Genomic DNA, 20,246 nt, shown 5'->3' with positions numbered 1-20,246 from the left:
GCTAGTAAGTGTTAAGTGTCTGAGGCTGGATTTGAACTCAGGTCCTCCTGACTCCAAGACCAGAGCTCTATTCACTGCACCAACTAGCTACCCCAAAAGTATTTTTTCAAAAGAGTGAATATTTACTTCTCAAGTATAAATGATGCCAAAAAAAAATCTTTAAAACCTCTTCTGCTCAGTTAAATTTCAGCATCTCAAGTTCTCTTACAGAATCTGGCTCTTCATTAAAATTCATCTACTTGCCACTTCCTTGGGCCCCAACAACAGTGTAAGAGGTAACAAGATCTAAGCAGAATAATCTGAGATCTCTTAAAAACTCATACTACACATCAAAGTTTCCTGCAGGGTACAAGAGGGCAACTTACATACAGCAGCAAGAGATTGGCATTTTGTCAGAAGATCTTTGTAGTAAACAGATTTCTTCAAGTCCAAAAGTCTACATAAATAATAATCGAAGGATACGCCCAACTCCTTACTCAGCTGGGTTTAACAGTAATCAACAACAAACATTTATTGGGGTCTACTGTGTACAATGCCCTAGGATAGGTGTTAAGGGTTAAAGATAAAGTAGAGAAGTAACATGAAAAACACCCAATTGCCTCTTGAGCTTTCTCCTCTCTTCAGGCCTGGAAGCAGTATGTCAACCAGGGTAATAGTGTTTCTTCTGCTGGACGAGGCCTGATCAGGTCCTGTTCGTGGGGTGCCCCCATTTCATACCTCTAGCCACCAAGTCATTAGCTAGACTAGAATCTCATGATGACAGGGATTTTCCTCTGGAAACAACGTTGGCTCCCAAAGGTCCTTTACCTAATACTGCTAGTAATCATCAAAGAAACCTGCAAACCAGTCTCCTTGTGCCAGAAGGTCCCTTCACAGCCCTCTTCTGGTAAGAGAAAAATGGCTCAGGTACACCAGAGAACTAGATCATTTATGATAAGGCATGACAATTCAAGAGGTAGCAAATATTTTCATGACTCATCTTTAAGAAAATCCCTACTTCTCCATGGGAGAGAAACATGACTCAGGTGTACCACAGAAGAAGACTAGTAGTGACCAGGCCAAGCCCTGTTTGAAAATCCTTTCCCTCCACCAGTACCCAGAAGTACACCAGCCTCATTGTCCCTGAAGGGAGCCTTTGAAAGCCCCTTTTATAGCCATACCCTGATGAAATGAACATGTGAACATCTGCTTTGAGTATGTCAGAAAACTAGACCATTTATGGCAAAGCTGAATTCCAATGTTGCTGCTGGAGCCAGCAGGTATTTTTATGACCAAATATGTTTGAAAATCCTCACTTTTTGACATTTCTAGTTAAGACAGGATTGTAAAGGGTTGTAGATAAACACATAAAGCCTTAGAAATATCTGAAAAAGATCCCAGAAATTCCAATGATAAAACGAGAAACAGAATGTCACAAAAAGATAGCCAGGAACCAGTAAAGGTCAATAGAGGTAGTCAGGAAAGAAAGTGGGCTCAGGTAAACATAGAAGCCCTCAGAAATGGTAAAAGGAGATCTACCAGGAAAGCGTGCACAAGCAACGAAAAAGGGACTTGAAGCCAGCCAGAATTCTGAATAGAGACTTTTATAAGCCAGCTCAAGAGCTCCAGCAATTGTAAACCTAAAGCCAGATGCTTACCCTGGCAGGGTAGAATAGCAGCAGACAGACAGAACTCCAGAGGTTACTGCACAGGGAGACCGGTCCTAGTTGTATAGTACGTAGAGCATTGGAGGCCACAGCAGAAAATGAGGCCAATTCAGTGCCTGGATACTAATGCTAAAGTCTATGCATGAAGCCTGATGCCAGTGTGATCTCGAATCTGTCAGGGCCATGACAGGAGTAAACCAACACTGATTGGGGATCGTGAAAGGACAAAGCAGAACTTGACCAAGACCAGAATCTGCAATGGACCAAGTCAGGAATTGAGGCAAAAGATGGTGCTTTATACCAGACACACCATCTACAGCAATGGCAGCATTCTAATTATAGAGGGAATGGTACCAAACAAGGTGTACCTAACTTATCTAAGAGTGTCAGAAGGGATTGACCCAAGCACAAAAATCCCAGTCCAAGAATTGAGGATAAAAAACAAAAACAATATAAGAAATATCATGGGTTAAGAGAAACCCAAGAGGTAAACCCAAAAGAGAGTAACCCAACAATAACTACAAGCAGAGCCTCAGAAAAAACAACTCTGAGGCTCCACCTCACATTCATTAGATTGGCAAAGATGACAAAGAAAATAACAATTTACACTTTGAACCAATGATATCATTACTAATGTTAAAAACCCCAAGTAGATCAAAGAAGATAAACCATATGTACAAAAATATGTTGTTGCTTGTTGTTGTAAGATACTGGCCTAGTTTGACATTTCCTTCTCCAGCTCGTTTTACAGATGAGGAACTAAGACAAACTGAGTTAAGTGACTTGCCCAGGGTTACACAGCTAGTAAGTGTCTAAGGCCAGATTTAAACTTAGGAAGATGAGTCTTCCATACTTCAGGCCAGGCACTCTATCCACTGTGCCACCTAGCGGCCCTTAAAAAAAATTTATTATTGCAAATAACTGGGGTGTGGGGAGAGGGTGGAGTGAGTTCCCATCAGTTGGGGAATGGCTAAGCAAATTATGCTGTATGAAACATAATGTTGCTACTTAAGAAATGACAAAAGAGACTAATTTTCTTTAAAAAAAGGGGGGGGGGTATAAACATGCAGAGCGAATTGAACAGAACCAGATGAACAATTTTTATAATTATAACAGAAAAAAATTTTGAAAGACTTAAGATTGATCAACATTTAAGAACTGTGATCAATTAGGACTCTATTAGACTAATGATAAAGTATACTGCCCACCTCTTAGGAAAGAAGTGATGAACTTTCCAGTTCATTTTTAGGCTGAATGAGACATTTTCAGGCATGGCTAAAGTGTGGATTTGTTTTATATCACTATACTTGTTATAAAGGAGCACTTTGGGTATGGGCAGGAATGGAACAATGTGGAGATAGTAATAGTGATAATTAAAATGAAAAAAGAAAAGATCAGTGAATCATTAAAAAAAAATAAGAGCAGAAACATGTTCAGAAGAGGGCGCAGACAAGTAGGGCAGTGTTGGAACTATGTAGAAGCCATATTTTTAAGTATGAAATATAATCATGTTTTTATGTGCAGTTTTCTTTTTCTATTCTATATAGAGGCAAATGCTCATGTTTTTTAATGTTTGTAATATTCATAATAATAAAAGGAGTTTTTTAAAAAAGAAAATCTCTACTTTTTCCTCCATTCATCTTCAGAGGAAAATTATCCCTGGCATCAAGAAAGTACTGCTATAAAGGGGATTGTTTTTTAAGTACTGGTTGGATTAGACATCTACCAAGTTCCTTTCTGGCTCTGAAATTCTGATTCTGTCATAAGCAAAACTGCCTAATAGCGGAAAAACTCATTTATAAAAGGAGATATGACACCATTGTTTAAAAAAACAGTACAATAGCTAGAATATGGTGTTTCCTTGCAATTATCAGGTGGCAACTGTTTGAATTACTTGGAAATGGGACAATGGTTTCTTCTTTGCATTTTCCCCAATTTGCTCTTAATACTCACATTTCTGGAAATATGAACATTAAAGAAAAACAAGCTGGAGAAACAAACTCCAAGAATTCAATTAGGTCTTAACTTAAGTCTAGGAGTCTGCCTTCAAAAACATGAACTGCCCATAAAAAATGTAAAAGGGGTTAAATGGCAACTCTTTAGAAGAAGCTTTACTTAGCACAATTCACCCCTCTTTTAAAGATGGTGGCTAGTTTCTAGACTTGCCCTAGGCCCTCTGCCTCACCAGTTCCTCAGCTTCTCCAATCTTGACCTAGCTCACTAACTTGTATGATCTTCCTATCACCCAGAATTGGTTTTTGTCTTCCACTTTCTTTTTCCCTGCTTGGCTTCCTACTCTAGTGTGCAACATCCATGTAATCCAGGTCCCTGATCCCTTCTCTTACTGACTTTACCTTGGATCTCTCCTGATATCAAGCCTCAGACCTTTCTTATTAACCAGGCTAATGCCTGCACCTAGAGGTCCCTAGATGTCCAAGGCATTCCAACATAACTATTACCTACAGGATAATAATATTTTGGCTCTGTTCTATGTGACTCTGGTGGCATGCTTAGCAAATTTTCAGATGTTGTTACTGTGTAACATGAACGTGTTATGAAACAAAGCAGCCCCAAACCTTAAGAATAAAGATAATCTGCATTTAGGTAGTGCCTCATAGACAACTTTATTCCTTCCCTCAAAATAGCTCTCAAATAAAAAATACTCTTGTATTACTCAAGTAAATAGTACAAGTATTATTTCCATTTTATAGATGAAGAAACTGAGGCTCAAAGTGGGTATAATAACTTTCAAACAGCTAGAACCCAAGTCTTCTGAGAACAAGTTCAGTGTTTTTTCCACTATACTAGTTAGGTTTTATTTTTTGGGGGGGGGCATGCAATTTGCTATACATTTACCAGAAAAAAAATTTATATTCAGAGAATTTACAAGCCTCTATAACAAATACACAAGGACAATACTCATTCTTCAATGGATAAATGATGAAAAGAGATGAATGGTTCACAAATGATGGACATAAATTATAAATAAGCTTCAATAATCAACAGCTTCAATAATCAACAAAAATGTAAATTAAGGGGGGCAGCTAGGTGGTGCAGTGGATAGAGCACCAGCCCTGGATTCAGGAGGACCTGAGTTCAAATCCAACCTCAGACACATAACACTTATTAGCTGTGTGATCCTGGGCAAGTCATTGCCTAGGCAATGGGGTGCCATTGCCTAGCCAAAAAAAAAAAAAGTAAATTAAAATACCTTTAAGGTAATACCTCAAACCCACTAAATGGATAAAAATAAATGCAAAGGACAAAATCCAGTGTTGTGTTGGTAGGGCTATGGAAAGAAAGTGGATGCAAACATTACTGATGGGATTTTCAGATAAATTCCATCTTTTCAAAGTGTAATCTGGTCCTACAGAACAGCCATATAATTGATTATACCCATGTGATAATGCCACTACTGGGAATGTACCCAAAGAATATAACTGTTTTTTAAAAGCACTATCTGGACCAAGATATCTACAGTTGCACCGTGTATAACATATTTTTAATAAATGCAAAAAACCTAAATGTCTAATAGTTGGGGAATGGCTGAACAAACCATGGCATATTGATATAATGGGGGTATAGCACAGTGTGAGATAGTCAGTAGAATGTTGGGCTTGAATTCAGAAAGATCTGGATTCAAATTCTGCCTCTGACACATGCTAGCTTTATTAGGATGGGCAAACCACTTAATCTCTTGATACCCCAGGTAACTCTCTAAGACTATAAAATGCAGCTGCGTTGTTCTTTGCATGGGTGGAGGAAATTTCCATACTGGGAATTCCCTATGCCAGTAAAATCACAGGTTTGGATCCAAACACCACTTTCTACATGAAGCCTCTCCTGCTAGTGTCCTCCTTCCCAACTTACATTTTCTTTTTGTAAAAAAATTTTTGTTACAATCATTCTGAGTTCTGAGAGAACTTATACACATTAGAAAAGGCCAATATTTGAAATAGATACACATATGGAACTATACAATACATACTTCCATATACCAACTCTTTCTCTGGAGGTGGATAGTATTTTCCTTCATAAGTTCTTTGTAGTTAAATGTTCATATTACTCAAAATAGCTTAGTCATTCAGTTGCTCTTTGAACAATATTGCTGTGACTATTACAACGGTCTCTTGGTTCTGCTCATTTCATTCTACATTATTTCATACAAGTCTTTCACATGTTTTTCTAAAATCAACCTGTTCATCATTTCTTACAGCACAGTAACATTCCATCACAATCATATACCACAACACATTCAACCATTCTAGTTTTTAATGACAAAAGGACTTTCAGTAAATATTGTAAGTAGCAAACTGATAACCTTTACTGTAGCTAGGAAATTTATATCTCTAATACATTTCTAAAACTTGTCATTCCTTCACACATGTAAAGGCTTCAGAATTCCATGAAAAATCAACATTTATTTCAAACTTAGAGTTTTAAAATAAAATATCACTTGGTATATACCTTAAAGAGATTAATGATGGGAAGGAAGGCCCTGAATATATAAAAATAGTCATAGCCATACTTATTGTGATAGCAAAAACTTGGAAACAAAGTAGATGCTCTTCAACTGGAAAATGACTGAATTGTGGTTTATGAATATAATGAAATATTACATTGTAAAAAATGATGAAAATAGACAAAGACAAGCAATTCAGAGAAACATGGGAAGATTTCTATGAACTGATGTAGAGTGAACATTCAGGAGAACAACATACATGATGACTTCAATAATACAGATGAAAACCAAAAGAAAACCAAACTCCAATTGGTTGCTGGTTTGTTGGTTGGTTATTGTCCTTCTTTCTTGAAGATGACCAAAATTACATCACTCTGTTGGGGTCAAGGTAGTGTATCTGACCATGGCTGATCATACCAATATAAGCTCAAAAGGTCAAAGGCTGGGACATATGAATATCTGAAATGGAGATATCTCTAAATATGCACATCTCACATTTCTTTTGAGGTACTGCAATTCTGCTTTGCTCATAGAGTACAGCACCTTCTTTGATGTGGGTATGCTGTGCTGGGCTGTCCTGTGCCAGTGTTTCCCATGTCTCATAATTCCAAAGTTCTTCAGAGAGACCTTGAGAGTGTCCTTGTATTGCTTCTTCTGACCTCCATGTGAATGCTTGCCTTGTATGAGTTCTGCATAAAATAGTCCTTTTAGGCAAACATACATTTGGCATGGCTAGCTAACTCATTGGAGTTGCACTCTCTACAGTAGAGTTTGAATGCTTGGTAGTTTGGCTTGAGAAAAGATCTCAGTGTCTGGTACCTTATCTTGCCAGGCGATCTTCAGAATCTTCCTAAGACAATTCAAATGGAAGCCATTCAGTTTCCTGGCATGGTACTAGTATACTGTCCAGGTTTCACAGGCATACAACAATGAGGCCAGCACAACAGTTCTGTAGATCTTCAGTTTGGTAAGCAGCCTAATACCTCTTCTCTCCCATAGTTTCCTTCAGAGCCTCCCAGATAGTTCTGGGAATACATGCATCAACCTCATTATCAGTATGTACATCCCTAGAAAGTAAACTGCCAGGATAAGTGAACTTATCCATAGCATTCAAAATTTCTCCATTTGTTGTAACTGACATTTCCACATGTAGATGATGTGGTGCTGGCTCGTGGAGAACCTCTATTTTCTTGGTGTTGTTAGCCCAAAATTATCACAAGCATCAGAGAATACATCTCAGGCTTCAATGAGTACACAATCATCTGTGAACAGAAAGTTGAGTACCAACTCTCCCTCCACTTTAGTCGTGGCTTGTAGCCTTTTCAAGTTAGTTTGCCATTGGTGCAATATCTGTCCTTGATGCTGTTTTCATCCTCTTTGAAGGTGTCCAACAACATCATAGAAGACATCATGCTAAAAAGCATGGGAGCAAGCACTCAGCCCTGCTTCACTCTATGAGTGACAAGGAAAGTGTGAGAGCTTCATCCTTTATCCAGAACCCAGGCAAGCATGGATCATGAAACTGACATTGATGAACTTCTCCAGACAACCAAATGTTACCATAATTTTCTACAAGCCCTCATGACCGACATCGTCAAAGGCCTTCCTTAGATTGACAAACATTGCGTACAGACCTCTGTCCTCCTTTACAGTTGTTGGGTAGCAAACACCATATTGACCATTCCTCAGCCCTTTCTGAAGCCACACTGACTCTCAAGTAGATGACCATCTTCCAGGCAAAGAATCAGCTTATTAATGAGACTCTGGCAAGAATCTTGCTGACAATGACTAAGAGAGAGACACACCCCTACCCACTGCGATTGTCATAGGACAACCTATTTCCCTTTCCTTTACAGAGACAGACAACGAAGGCATCCTTGAACTCCTAGGGGATAACCTCCTATTGCTATGTAACCTGGAAATTTTCTGTCAGCTTTTGTCTGAGCAGTGGATTCCTCACCTTGTAAACCTCAGCTGGAATAGAATCAGTACCAGGTGCTTTGTAATGGCATTCAAAATCTCTTCTTCAGTTGGAAATTCAGCTAGAAAGGGATTGACTTCAACCTGAGGTATATGGTCAATGACTTCAACACTGATTGATGATGGTTTGTTGAGAACACTATGGAATTGTTCAGCCCATCTCTCCAGGATCACGTCCTTATCACTAATCAACATGGTTCCATCAGCACCGAGTAGTTGAGATGCACCATAGGACTTCGGCCCATAAATAGCCTTCAGGGCACCATAAAAGAGTTTTGGTTTGTTACTATCAGTGTAAAACTCAATTTCATCTGCCTTCTTACTGAGCCAAGAATCCTGTATCTAAGTTTCGCTGGCACTTTACTTTTGATGGAATTAAATGCTGCCTTATTAGAGACGGACAAACTATCCTGCTAGTAAACCCTTGGAGTTGTTTTTTTATTTAGCAGCTTCTGAATTTCCCCATCATTTTCATCAAACCAATCTTGATGTTTGCTAGTGTTCTGATCCGAATGAGTAAATGCAGTTCCACATACCAAATGTTTTAAAGTTGCTCCACTATTGCCAACTGTGTGTTGACTCAGCTTTCCCTCCAAGTTAGCAAACAAACTTTTTCAGCTCAGAGAAGTACTCTAATCTGTAGACATTAAGTAGTCTTGTCCTGAGACCTCTGCTTTTGTAGAATGCAAATATTTAGCTTGGAAAGGATACATCTATGATCAATCCAGCACTCTATGCCACACATTGCCTTATTTTCTCTCATATCCTATCTGTCTCTTCTCCTTACAATGACAGTCTGTTAAATGCCAATGTTTGCTACAAAGGTGCATCTGTGAAGTGTTATTGTGTTTAGGTAAACAGAAGGCGGTGTTGGTGATGAAAAGGTCATGAGACTCAACAAGTCTTCACTAGTAAGAAACCTTTGCTGTTTCTGACTCCATTCCTCCCAAAGACTCCCTGCCATGTTTGATAGTCTGTGCCTACTCTAGCATTAAATTTACCCAGAATTATAAGTTTTGTCATCTTTTGGCGCATTGATGATAAGGGTCTTCATAAAATTCTTCTTTGAACTCATCAGGGTTCATCATGGTGGGAACATATGCACTGATGATGGTGGTCTGGTACTTTCCTACAAGTGGCAATCTTATTGTCATAAGCCTGTTATTTACTCTATTCAGTAAGCATACAAATTTATTTACTAGATTAGTTTTGATTGCAAAACCTATACCAGCTTCACAGCACTCTGCTTCACTGTGCCCACTCAAAAAATACATGAATCCAGCTTCAACTTTGCTATTCTAAAGTTCATTTGCTAACCTTGTTTCACTCAGGGCTGCTATTTGGATGCGATACTTGCTGAGTTCGCTTTCAAGAGCTTTTCATCTTTCAGGTCTACTGGATTTCATGTTGTGTATAAACATGTGCACATTCCATGTACTGATGAAATCATCTTCACAAATATTTTTCATTTTTTTGTGTTTCAACCACAAAGTAGGATCCCCACGTGCCACGGCAAGCAGGCCAGGGTTGGGTGAAGCAGACAATTTTCAGGGCCTCTTGTCTTGCCCCTCCCTTATGCCAGGATATGAGCAGTGTGGTCCTTAAAAATGAGTACTCAGATACCCAGGGGGCTGCCAAATCCCATTACTGTTTTAGCCCAGTGAGAAGATGACCCTATGGCCTGGGTCACCCATGCACACAGTTGTGACTACCTGCTGCTTTGTCACTTGCCTGTTGCCAGAGGACTTTGAAGTAGGTAAAAATAATTCTGGGTGATGTTTTTTGACTCAAGCATAAAATATATTTAAGAGAGGCAGAGTTGCTTCAAGTCATTGGCCTTATTCTTTTTTCCAGTCATTGAAGGCCAGTGGCAAGACAAAAGTCAACACAATTGGAAGTGACTTGGGATGCAGTTCATGACCTTGGCATCTTAGATGTCTAAATTTTCCATAGCACCTGTTTCAGCCACCTTCATGGCTATTGTAACAAATTGTTTTCATCTGCCCATTCTGCCAGGGGAAGTCTTCACATGCTTGGGGCAGATACTGCCCTAACTCACCAATGTGTTTGAGACCCCTCAGTTACCCTCACCCTGGTTTAGCCTGTCTGTAAAAAAAGGTTTACCCTGGTGTGGCTGTTACACATGCTATAGCTTCTTGGGAGTTACAAATGAGAGATAGGTGAATCAGGTGGACACTAACAGTGGAAAGCAACCCTAAAAAGGGCATGGCAGCCTTCACACTAGAGGTACTAGTCTTCCCTGAACACCCTCCATCTCCAAACTCCAGTCAATCAAAATATTAAGCACCTACTATGTGCTTTGTGTTGTGCTAGGCACTGAGGATACAAGTATAAAGAATGAAACAATCCCTACTTGAAATGGGAGGAGACAACAAATACAGATTATAAATATATACAGCATAAATATAAAGTAAATAAATACAAATATATATGAAGTAGATTAAGGTAGTTTAAGAAGAAGGGAACCAGACGTTGGAGGGATCAGGAAAGCACCATCATGCAGAAGATAGTGCTTGAGCTATGTGTTAAAGGAAGAGAGGGACTCTGAGATGGAAGTGAGGATTAAGTAACTGGAGAAGGAAAATGGAGTGTTGTGTATGAAGTACAGAGAGAAGACCAGTTTGGATCACTGAATATGAGATGGAAATACTGTAATGTCTAATGAGGCTGGGAAAGAAAGGTGAAGTCCAGGGGATAGCTAGGTGGCCCAGTAGATACAGCACTGACCCTGGAATCAGGAGGACCTGAGATCAAATTTGGCCTCAGACATTTGATACTTACCAGTTGTGTGACCCTGGGCAAGTCATTTAACCCCATTTCCTAGCCAAAAAAAAAAAAAAAGAAAAGAAAAGAAAAGAAAAAAGAAAGGTGAAGTCCAGATTATATAGTACTTTAAAAGTTTAACTGATACCCAATTGATAAACGGTCAAAGGATATGAACAGGCAGTTTTCAGAGGAAGAAATTAAAGCTATCTATAGTCATAAGAAAAAATGCTCTAAATCACTATTGATTAGAGAAATGCAAATCAAAACAACTCTGAGGTACCACATCACACCTATCAGATTGGCTAACATGACAAAACAGGAAAATGATAAATGTTGGAGAAGATGTGGGAAAATTGGAACACTAATACATTGTTGGTAGAGTTGTGAACTGATCCAGATATTCTGGAGTGCAATTTAGAACTATGCCCAAAGGGCTATAAAACTGTGCTTACCCTTTGATTCAGCAATACCACTACTACGTCTGCACGCCAGAGATCATAAAAAAGGGAAAAGAACCCACATGTACAAAAATATTTATGGTAGATCTTTTTGTGGTGGCAAAGAACTGGAATTTGAGGGAATGCCCATTAGTTGGGGAATGACTGAACAAGTTGTAGTATATGAATGTAATGGAATACTAATTGAGCTATAAGAAATGATGAGCAAGCAGACTTCAGAAAAACCTGGAAAGACTTGTATGAACTGATGCTGAGTGAAATGAGCAGAACCAGGAGAACATTGTACACAGTAACAGCCACATTGTGCGATGACTAACTTTAATAGACTTAGCTCTTCTCAGCAATGCAAGGATCTAAGACATCTCCAAAAGTCTCATGTTGGAAAATGCTATTCACATCCAGAAAAAGTACTATGGAATTTGAATGCAGATTGAAGCATACTACTTGCTCTCTTTTTTTCTTCTGTTTTGTTTTGTTTCTTCTTTCTAGTGGTTCCTCCTATTGGTTCCAATTCTTCCTTACAACGTGGCTAATGTGAAAACATGTTTAATAGGAATGTATATGTAGAACCTATATCAGATTGCATGCCATCCTAAGGAGGGAGGTGGAGAGGGAGGGGGAGAAAATTTAAAATTCAAAAGCTTATGGAAGTGATTGTTGAAAATTAAAAATTAATTAATTAATTAAAAAAAAGAAAAAAGAAGGAAGAAAAAAAAAAGAAATGATGAGCAGGCAGACTTCAGAAAAACCTGGAAAGACTTATATGAAGCTGAATGAAGTGAGCAGAACCAGGAGAACATTGTACACAGTAACAGCAACATTGTGTGATGACTAACCTTGACAGACTTAGTTCTCAGCAAAGCAAGGATCTAAGACAACTCCAAGGGACACATGATAGAAAATGCTGTCCACATCCAGAAAAAGAACTATAGAGTCTCAAGGCAGATCAAATCATACTATTTGCTCTCATTTTCTCTTTTTTGGTTTCTTCTTTTTCATGGTTTCTCCCATTGGTTCTATTTCTTCTTTACAACATGATTAATATGAAAATATATTTAAAAAAACAAAAAGGAAAAGGACCTATATGTACAAAAATATTTATAGCAATTCTTTTCTGGAGGCAAAGAATTGGAAATTGAGGAGATGCCCATCAATTGAGGAATGGCTGAACAAATTGTGGTGTATGATGGTGAAGGAATACTATTGTACTATAACAAATGATGAGCAGAATGCCCTCAGAAAAACCCTGAAAGACTTACATGAGCTGATAGAAAGTGAAACGTACTGTGTATAAAGTAACAGCAATAGTGTAAGATGATCAGCTATGAATGATTTAGCTATTCTCCACAATACAATAATCCAAGACAACTCTAAAGGACTTAGAATGAAAAATGCTATCCATCCCCAAAGACAGAACTGATATTATCTGAATACTGATTGAAGCATAGTTTTTAAACTTTATTTTTCTTGGGTTTTTTTTTCATCTGTTTTCTTTCACAACATGGCTAATATGGAAATGTTTTTGCATGACTACACATGTATAACCTACCTCGAATTGCTTGCCTTCTCAATGGGGGTGGGAAGGAAGGGAGGGAGAGAATTTGGAACTCAAAGTTTTAAAAACGAATGTTAAAAATTGTTTTTACATGTAATTGGGGGAAAATAAAATACTAAATAAATTTTTTTAAAGTTCAACTAAGAAGTTTACATTTTATCCTGGAAGCAAAAGGAAGCCAGCTAATGGAGTTGATTAGTAGGGGAATGATATGGTCAAATTTGTTGTTAAGGAAACTTACTTTGGAAGAAGTATGTAGGATTGACTGAAGTAGGAAGAGATGTAGCATACAGACCAGTTAACAGGATATCTCAGTAATATATGAGAGATTGAGGAGATATGAACCTGAGGTAGGGTGGTGGTAACTGTGTGAGTGAAGAGAAGGGATCAGATGTGAAAGATGTTGTGAAATTAGGAATGGGAAAATTTGTCAACTGATAGGATATGTGAAGTGAAGGAAAGTAAGCAGTCAAAGGTAATGCCAAGGTTTCCAACTGGAATACTGCTGGTATTTCAACAGAAACAGGAGAGTTTGGAAGAGGGGACAGTTTCGGGGGGAAAGATAAGTTGAACTTGAAATGTCTTCGGGACATTCAGTTTAAAATGTACGATAAACAATTGGTGGTATAGGACTGAGCTCAGGGGAGAAACAGGGCTGAAGATGTAAATGTAGGAGTCATCTATATATAGATGATATTATGCATTGATGCAGGTATCAGGAGAGTATAGGCAAAGAAGAAAAGAGGGGCTAGGATAGAACCTTGGGAACACCCAGATTTAGGGAACATGTTACAAATGATGAGTTGGCAAAGGAGACTAGAAAGAAGAATCATATGAGAGATTAGCATCACAAAAACCCAGAGAACAGACAATTTACAGGAGAAGAGGGTTGTCAAAAGTATCAAATGCAGTTAATAAGGAAGAGGACTGAGAAAAGATCATCAGATCTGGCAATTAAGAAATTAGTAATTTTGAAGAGAGGAGGAGGAGGAGAAGGAGGAAGAAAGGAAGGAAGGAAGGAAGGAAGGAAGAAAAAGAAAGAAAGAATCAGTACAACTGATAAATACATTGCAAAAGTCTGAAAGCATGTACAACACCTGTGGACCTCCTACCTCCATGAAGGGGTGGATTTGGGGATATCCTCTCATACTCATTTAAGTTATGCTTTATCTTTATAATATTTTGTTACACTTTTGATTTTGTGTGTGTATATGTGGTACCATTCTTCGAATTACATTGTTGTTATTGTATTTATTGTTTTCTTGGCTCCACTTATTTCACTCTACATCATCTTTCCATGCTTCTCTATATTCATGTTCCAGTCATATACCACGATTTGTTTAGCTATTCCCCATCTATTTTGTTTCCAATTATTTGTTATCACAAAAATATGTTACGGTATATGGGAATTTTCTTCTTACTAGGTTATAAGCCCAGTAATGGAGTCTCTGGTTCAAAGGGTATGGACATTTTAGTCAATTTATTTGCATAAGTCCAAATTGCTTTCCAAAATGGTTGTACTATTTCACAGCTCCACCAATGTATTACTATGTCTTTATTTCCACAATCCCTCCAACACTATTCCCATTTTTTGTCATCTTTGCCAATTTGCAGAATGTAAGGTGAAACCTCAAGGTTGTTTTGATTGGCATGTCTAAGAGAGATATTTTAGTCGAGTGATGAAATGAACAACCAGATTACAAAATGGTAAGGAATGAGTGAGAGGAGAGGAAATGGAAGTAAAAATGTAGACAGCTTCTTCAAGGAGTTTGGCTGAGAAAAACAGGAAAAATATAGGAAGACAGCTTGAAGGAATAGTAGGGTCTAGTGATCTTTTTGCCAGTACCTACTAAGTGCCAGGCTAATATGTACTGTGCTAATAAGCACTTTACAAATATTATCTCATTTGATCTTCATGACAACCCTGCTAGGTAGGTGCTATTATTATCCCCATTTTATAGTTGAGGAAACTGAGGCAAACAGAAGATAAAGTGACTTGCCCAGGAGTTACACAGCTAGTGTCTAAGGCTAGATTTGAACTTAGGACTACTTGACTCTGGGCGCAGTGCTGTATCTACTGCATCACCTATGTTGACCCCTGAAAACAGATAGCAGAATGTATTGCCCTCTTTTTGGAAAAGGTAGGGGATGCCAGGCACTGTGTTGATTGGTTTTAGTTTAGCTTTTCTTTGCTGTAAAGATGGCTTATGGTAGGGGCTTGGGGAAATTATAATATAGGCATACCTTGTTTTATTTTGCTTTACTTTACTGTACTTCACAGATATTGCCTTTTTATTTTTATTTTTTACAAATTTAAAGTTTGTGGCAACCTTGCATCCAGCAAGTCTATTGCCACCATTTTTCCAATAGCATGGGCTCACATCATGTCTCTGTGTCATATTTTGGTAATTCTTGAAAATATTTTCAAACTTTTCCAATTATTATTATATGTGTTATGGTGATCTTTGATCAGTGATCTTAGATGTTGCTAATGTAGTTGCTTTGAGGTGCTACCAACCATGCCCATATAAGACAGAGAACTTAATAAATGTGGTATGTGACTCCAATTTTGAGAGAAGTTCTACTGTGGGTAAAATGTTATCAAATAGCTTTGCATGCTAAAGAGAAATCTTGTGAAGGAAAGAGTCAATCAATGCAGCAAATTTCATTATTGTCTTATTTTAAGAAATTGTCACAGTCAGCCCAACATTTGGCAACCACCACCCTGATCAGTCAGCAGCCATCAACAGTGAGGCAAGACTACACTAGCAAAAAGATTATACTTGCCGAAGGCTCAGATGATAGTTCACATTTTTTTTTTTAGCGATAAAGTATTTTTATTGTGCCGTCAGAGAAAGAGAAAAAGGAATGGGTCAGGCTGTTGGAGCATTCTATATGGTCCTGTTTTGTAACATTTCCTTTTAAGTACTATAATTTAAGAAAAGTGAACTTCCAAGTTTTGTCTTATGTTTAAAGGGAAGTTTTGGCTGGGATTATTTGGCTCTCACTTATGAAGTTGAAAATTGTTAACTAAGCTCTTTGGAGTTTTTGTTTAAGTCAAGTACTGGTGAAAGTATTCGTGTGTGTGTGTGTGTGTGTGTGTGTGTGTGAAAAGAAACTTGGCAATTACGTAAAAAAGAGACTTTGTAAAATCTCATTTTTCTTATCAACCTTGTGCAGGAGTTTTGTGTTATGGAATTCTTACTGAGTAAATGGCTCATTACAGACACCTTCTTGACTAGAGAATTTAGGTAACTAGGAATTTTATGGTAATTAGGAAATTGTAAGCTGTTTTTAAGAAAGGGAGATTCTTTTATGAAGAAATGTTTTGATGAAATCTTTGATATTCTTTTAGAGGGCCTACTAAATTTCTATTTTTAAGAAAATTATGTCCAAACCTACTATGAACTTAGAGTTTCATTCCTGGGTTTGTTGTGTCCTTGGATTGGACTTAAATGGGTGCTCTTAGAGAAAGTCTCAACAGAAGCAGCATCAGAAATCTAAGATTAGTGATTAATACTAAAGCATCTAAATTTCTGTAATAAGCTGTAAGTAGGAAAAATCTATTGTTTTGATCTGAATTCATTCCATGGCCTAGCGAGAGTTAAAATTACGGTTTGAACTTATCATAAGTATAAGATTCAAGGATTAAGTATGGTTAGAGAGGGATAAGTAAGCTTGAGAAACAGAGAAGCAAATCTATTTAGAGTAGCAACCTATGATTTTAATGGAAATTTGATTTTACTCAGGATGTTATTAGGAACCGGAACATGTGTAGGAAGTCATGCAAACTACTTAGAGCTCACGTTGGAGATTGTTCCCTAATTAATGTGAAACTACAGTCACACCCGAAACCCGGATGAGGGGAATTTGCTATCCAAGACCTTGGGGACTGTTAATGAACTATTATTCTGAGTCAGTTATGGTTAACAAGGAACTGACTGAGCTACTGACCCATGACGTCATCTATGACCTACATGAGGGTGTTCTCATGGGAAAGTCAGGAGAATTTTTCTGCATGGCTGAGGTAGGATTCTCCTGACTCAATTTCCCCACTATGACACCTGGCAGATTTTAAATCTGGTTCAATGCAGTTGGTCATTATATAACTACTGCCTGGAATTGACATGAATCTAGGGAAGCATTGTTCCCTTACTTTACTTATGTTCCTGTTCTTTCATGGCAAATTTCTATAATCAATAAGTTTTGTAACCATATTATCAAATCTATTAAACAAAGACTGATTCAGGAACATCTGAGGTTATTATAATAAGATGTGAGTGCAAGATTGAGTTATTTAGCCTAGAATATCAGAATTAAGTATTCAGTCTTGACATCTGTTACTAGTATATTCCTGTATAAGTAAAGATACTTTAATTTCTCATAATGGTATGGGGATGATTAGGCCAGGAGAGTGTGGAACTAGGATATTATTCTGATACTTAGTTAATACTTAGTTAATATTAAAGTTGTCTCTGTTACAATTAATGTTAAAAGAATAGCTTGTGACTTATCTTGTCAATACCTTGAAAGAAGCATCCATTTTAATTAAGAATTATTTATTTGTACATGACCAGAAGTTGGGATTGTTTTATTATTTGATATGTACTGTTTTTAAATTAACTACTATGTATTGGAGTCTGTTATTAATTCCTTAGTGGAATTTCATCTTCCTGATAAGGGAATATGAATAGGAATGAATAATGAATTAATGCAAGGTATAAAACTAGAAATAATGCAGAGTGTAAGGCTAGGTTCTAATTTTTCTAATTTGAGTTTCTTAAAACATGACAATTGGCTAAGGTTCCAATTTTTATCTTGTAATGATGGAGACATGGGCGTTGAGTTAACTTTCATTATTTGCCCTGGTTATTGGCAAGGTAATTTAAAAATTGTGTTAAGATCAATCTTGTAGGAGAGTGGACACAAGAAGGAGGATTTCTACAAGAAAGAAGAGAGTCTGCTGGACACTGTTTGAACAGCACTTGGACCAGAGGACTGTGCCAAATGATGTCCAGAGTGTTGGACAGCTGTATGAGAAGAGACTTCTGAAGCTTTAAATGAACAATTTATCATTACTTTTGGATCTTTGTATCTGTACTTCATAAGGGGACTGCCCCCTTTTTAATTTGTCAATGGATCAGTCAGTTTCTCCCTTCCTTCTCCCATATTGTTTTAAGTCTCCAAAATCCCTTGATAAAATGTTGACCAGCAGCACAGCCCCAGATAGAACCATCACTAAGGTTTAACACTTTAACTGAGGAGTTGGCAAAGAACTCTGGGATAGATAATTAATTAAAGGGATGGTTAGAATCCTAGTTGGGCAAGTGGAAAGGAATGGCTGTATCCATTCAGGAGTATTAATTTCTGTAGGATGTTGTATAATTCCATGCATTAGAGGACTGGTACAATGACTGATACAGACATCCCTCACTAAGATTATCCCAGTAGGATCCATGGTGGGAGTTCAGATGGCAGGCTCTGACAATATAAGGACGATGACTGAAAGTATCATTGAGACTTCCCCCAGTGATGAAGAATGAAAAATCATGTTAAAGAGATTAGAGAATACGGAAATTGGGAACGTGTGGAAGCCAAATCTTTACTAGAAAAGAAAAAAGGGGAAATTATGGGAAAAGATTTAGAAGTTAGGCTTCCACAGCAGAACACGGGAATTCTGAGGACTTCCAAGATCTTTTGAATAGTTCCTCAACCAATCAGAAAGTGCCCCAAACATACTGCAAAACAACTAGTTCCTTAAGACAGAGCCCTGGAGGCTAAACTGGTTGCAACCCCTCTTGGTCAAGGATGGGGCAGAGGCTTTTCTCCACTTCACTTGCTTAATAAGCTTATTGAATATTAACTGACACATCCCGAGGGCAGAGATAACTGCCATTTTTGAACATGGGACATAATCTAGGAGGAATGAACATGACAAGCTGTAACACGGAGGAAAATGGAATGGGGGGGGGTCAGGAAGAGTATAACCCAAATCAGGGACTATCTTTTGCTTCTTTTTATATTCCTAGCACTTAAGCATAATGCCTGGCCCATAGTAGGTGCTTAATAAATGTTATTGATTGATTTCTCCCTCAGCTTTAAAGAATCCTCACTTTATCTATTCCCCCTATCCCTCACCCCACATCATTTGTTTTGTGGTTAAACTTGAGAATCTACCATCTGTGCCTCCATTTCTTTTCTTCTCACTCTCTTCTTAACTTGACAGTGTGGTTTTTGACTGAAGACCGCTCTCTATTCTCTAGACCACCAAAATATTCATAGCAGCAATTTTGTAGTAGCAAAGAATTGCAAACAATTGGGTAGAATTCTTTCCGGCAGGATCCGCCTGTTTTTATCTCGGGGTCCCAGTACCCCTAAACCTCGAGACCTCGTCACAAGGACTGCTACAATGTAACTGGAAACAACAACAAATAAATGAAACACAATGCTGTGAAATTATAATAATCAAACGACTCCAAAGAAGAGAAATGGCACCTTCACCTTCTTTTCAGACGAACTGTCAACAATATGCTGGTTGGTTTTTGCTGAACTTTTTTTTTTATTCTTTAAAGTTTAAGCTCTCTGGGACAGGAAATAGGGAGAGTATACAGTAATAAATGTAGGTGATGTAAAAACAAAATGTCAATAAAAACTTATTTTAAAAAAAGAACGTATAGCAAAACCCTGCACACGGCAGCAGCTTTTGAATTAATGAAAAAACCGAGAATGCAACAGAGAGTAATAGATTAAACTCTCACTAGAAAGAGTAAGCTAGGTACTGGTGATTTTAGTAAAGAACGATCAAAAAAACTTGCAACAGTGTTCATAAAAACCTGGATCGTTGAATTCTTAACCTTCAATTTCACACCACTTTTAGGTGGAGAAGGGCAGATTCCATCGTAACAATTATCTGCATCTTGAAGCCCTGGAGCATGGGGAGAGGCTGAGTTGGGCAGATGGGAATCATTGGTAGTTCACTCGCGCGGCGGGCTAACAAACCGTACAGCTCTTTCTCATCAAGTAAGGGCCGCGCCACGCTGGCTAAGGAGGTGGAACAGACCACCTGGCAGCCTGGAGTCCGCGAGCCGGCCCACCCAGGCCTAGGAATAGAACCGCCCGCCCTCCTAAAAGAGACACACCTCCCCGCGGCCACTCTTTCATTGGCCGGCAGCACTTACTGGCTTTTGTGACGTCAGGGACTGGAAACTGGAGAGAATCCAGACTAGAAGGGTGGAGTAAACCCAAAGCGAATGTGGAATCCTACGCGAGGTGGGCGGGGACAGGGGAGAAGGTGTGCCGGAGGCACGCGAGGGGCGGGGCTTCGGGCGCTGAGTCCGTGACGCGATCTGTGAAGGGGC

This window comes from Vombatus ursinus, unplaced genomic scaffold (genome assembly GCF_900497805.2).
Source record: "Vombatus ursinus unplaced genomic scaffold, bare-nosed wombat genome assembly UNPS02014926.1, whole genome shotgun sequence".
NCBI lineage: Eukaryota > Metazoa > Chordata > Mammalia > Diprotodontia > Vombatidae > Vombatus > Vombatus ursinus.
This window is presented reverse-complemented; position numbering follows the sequence as displayed.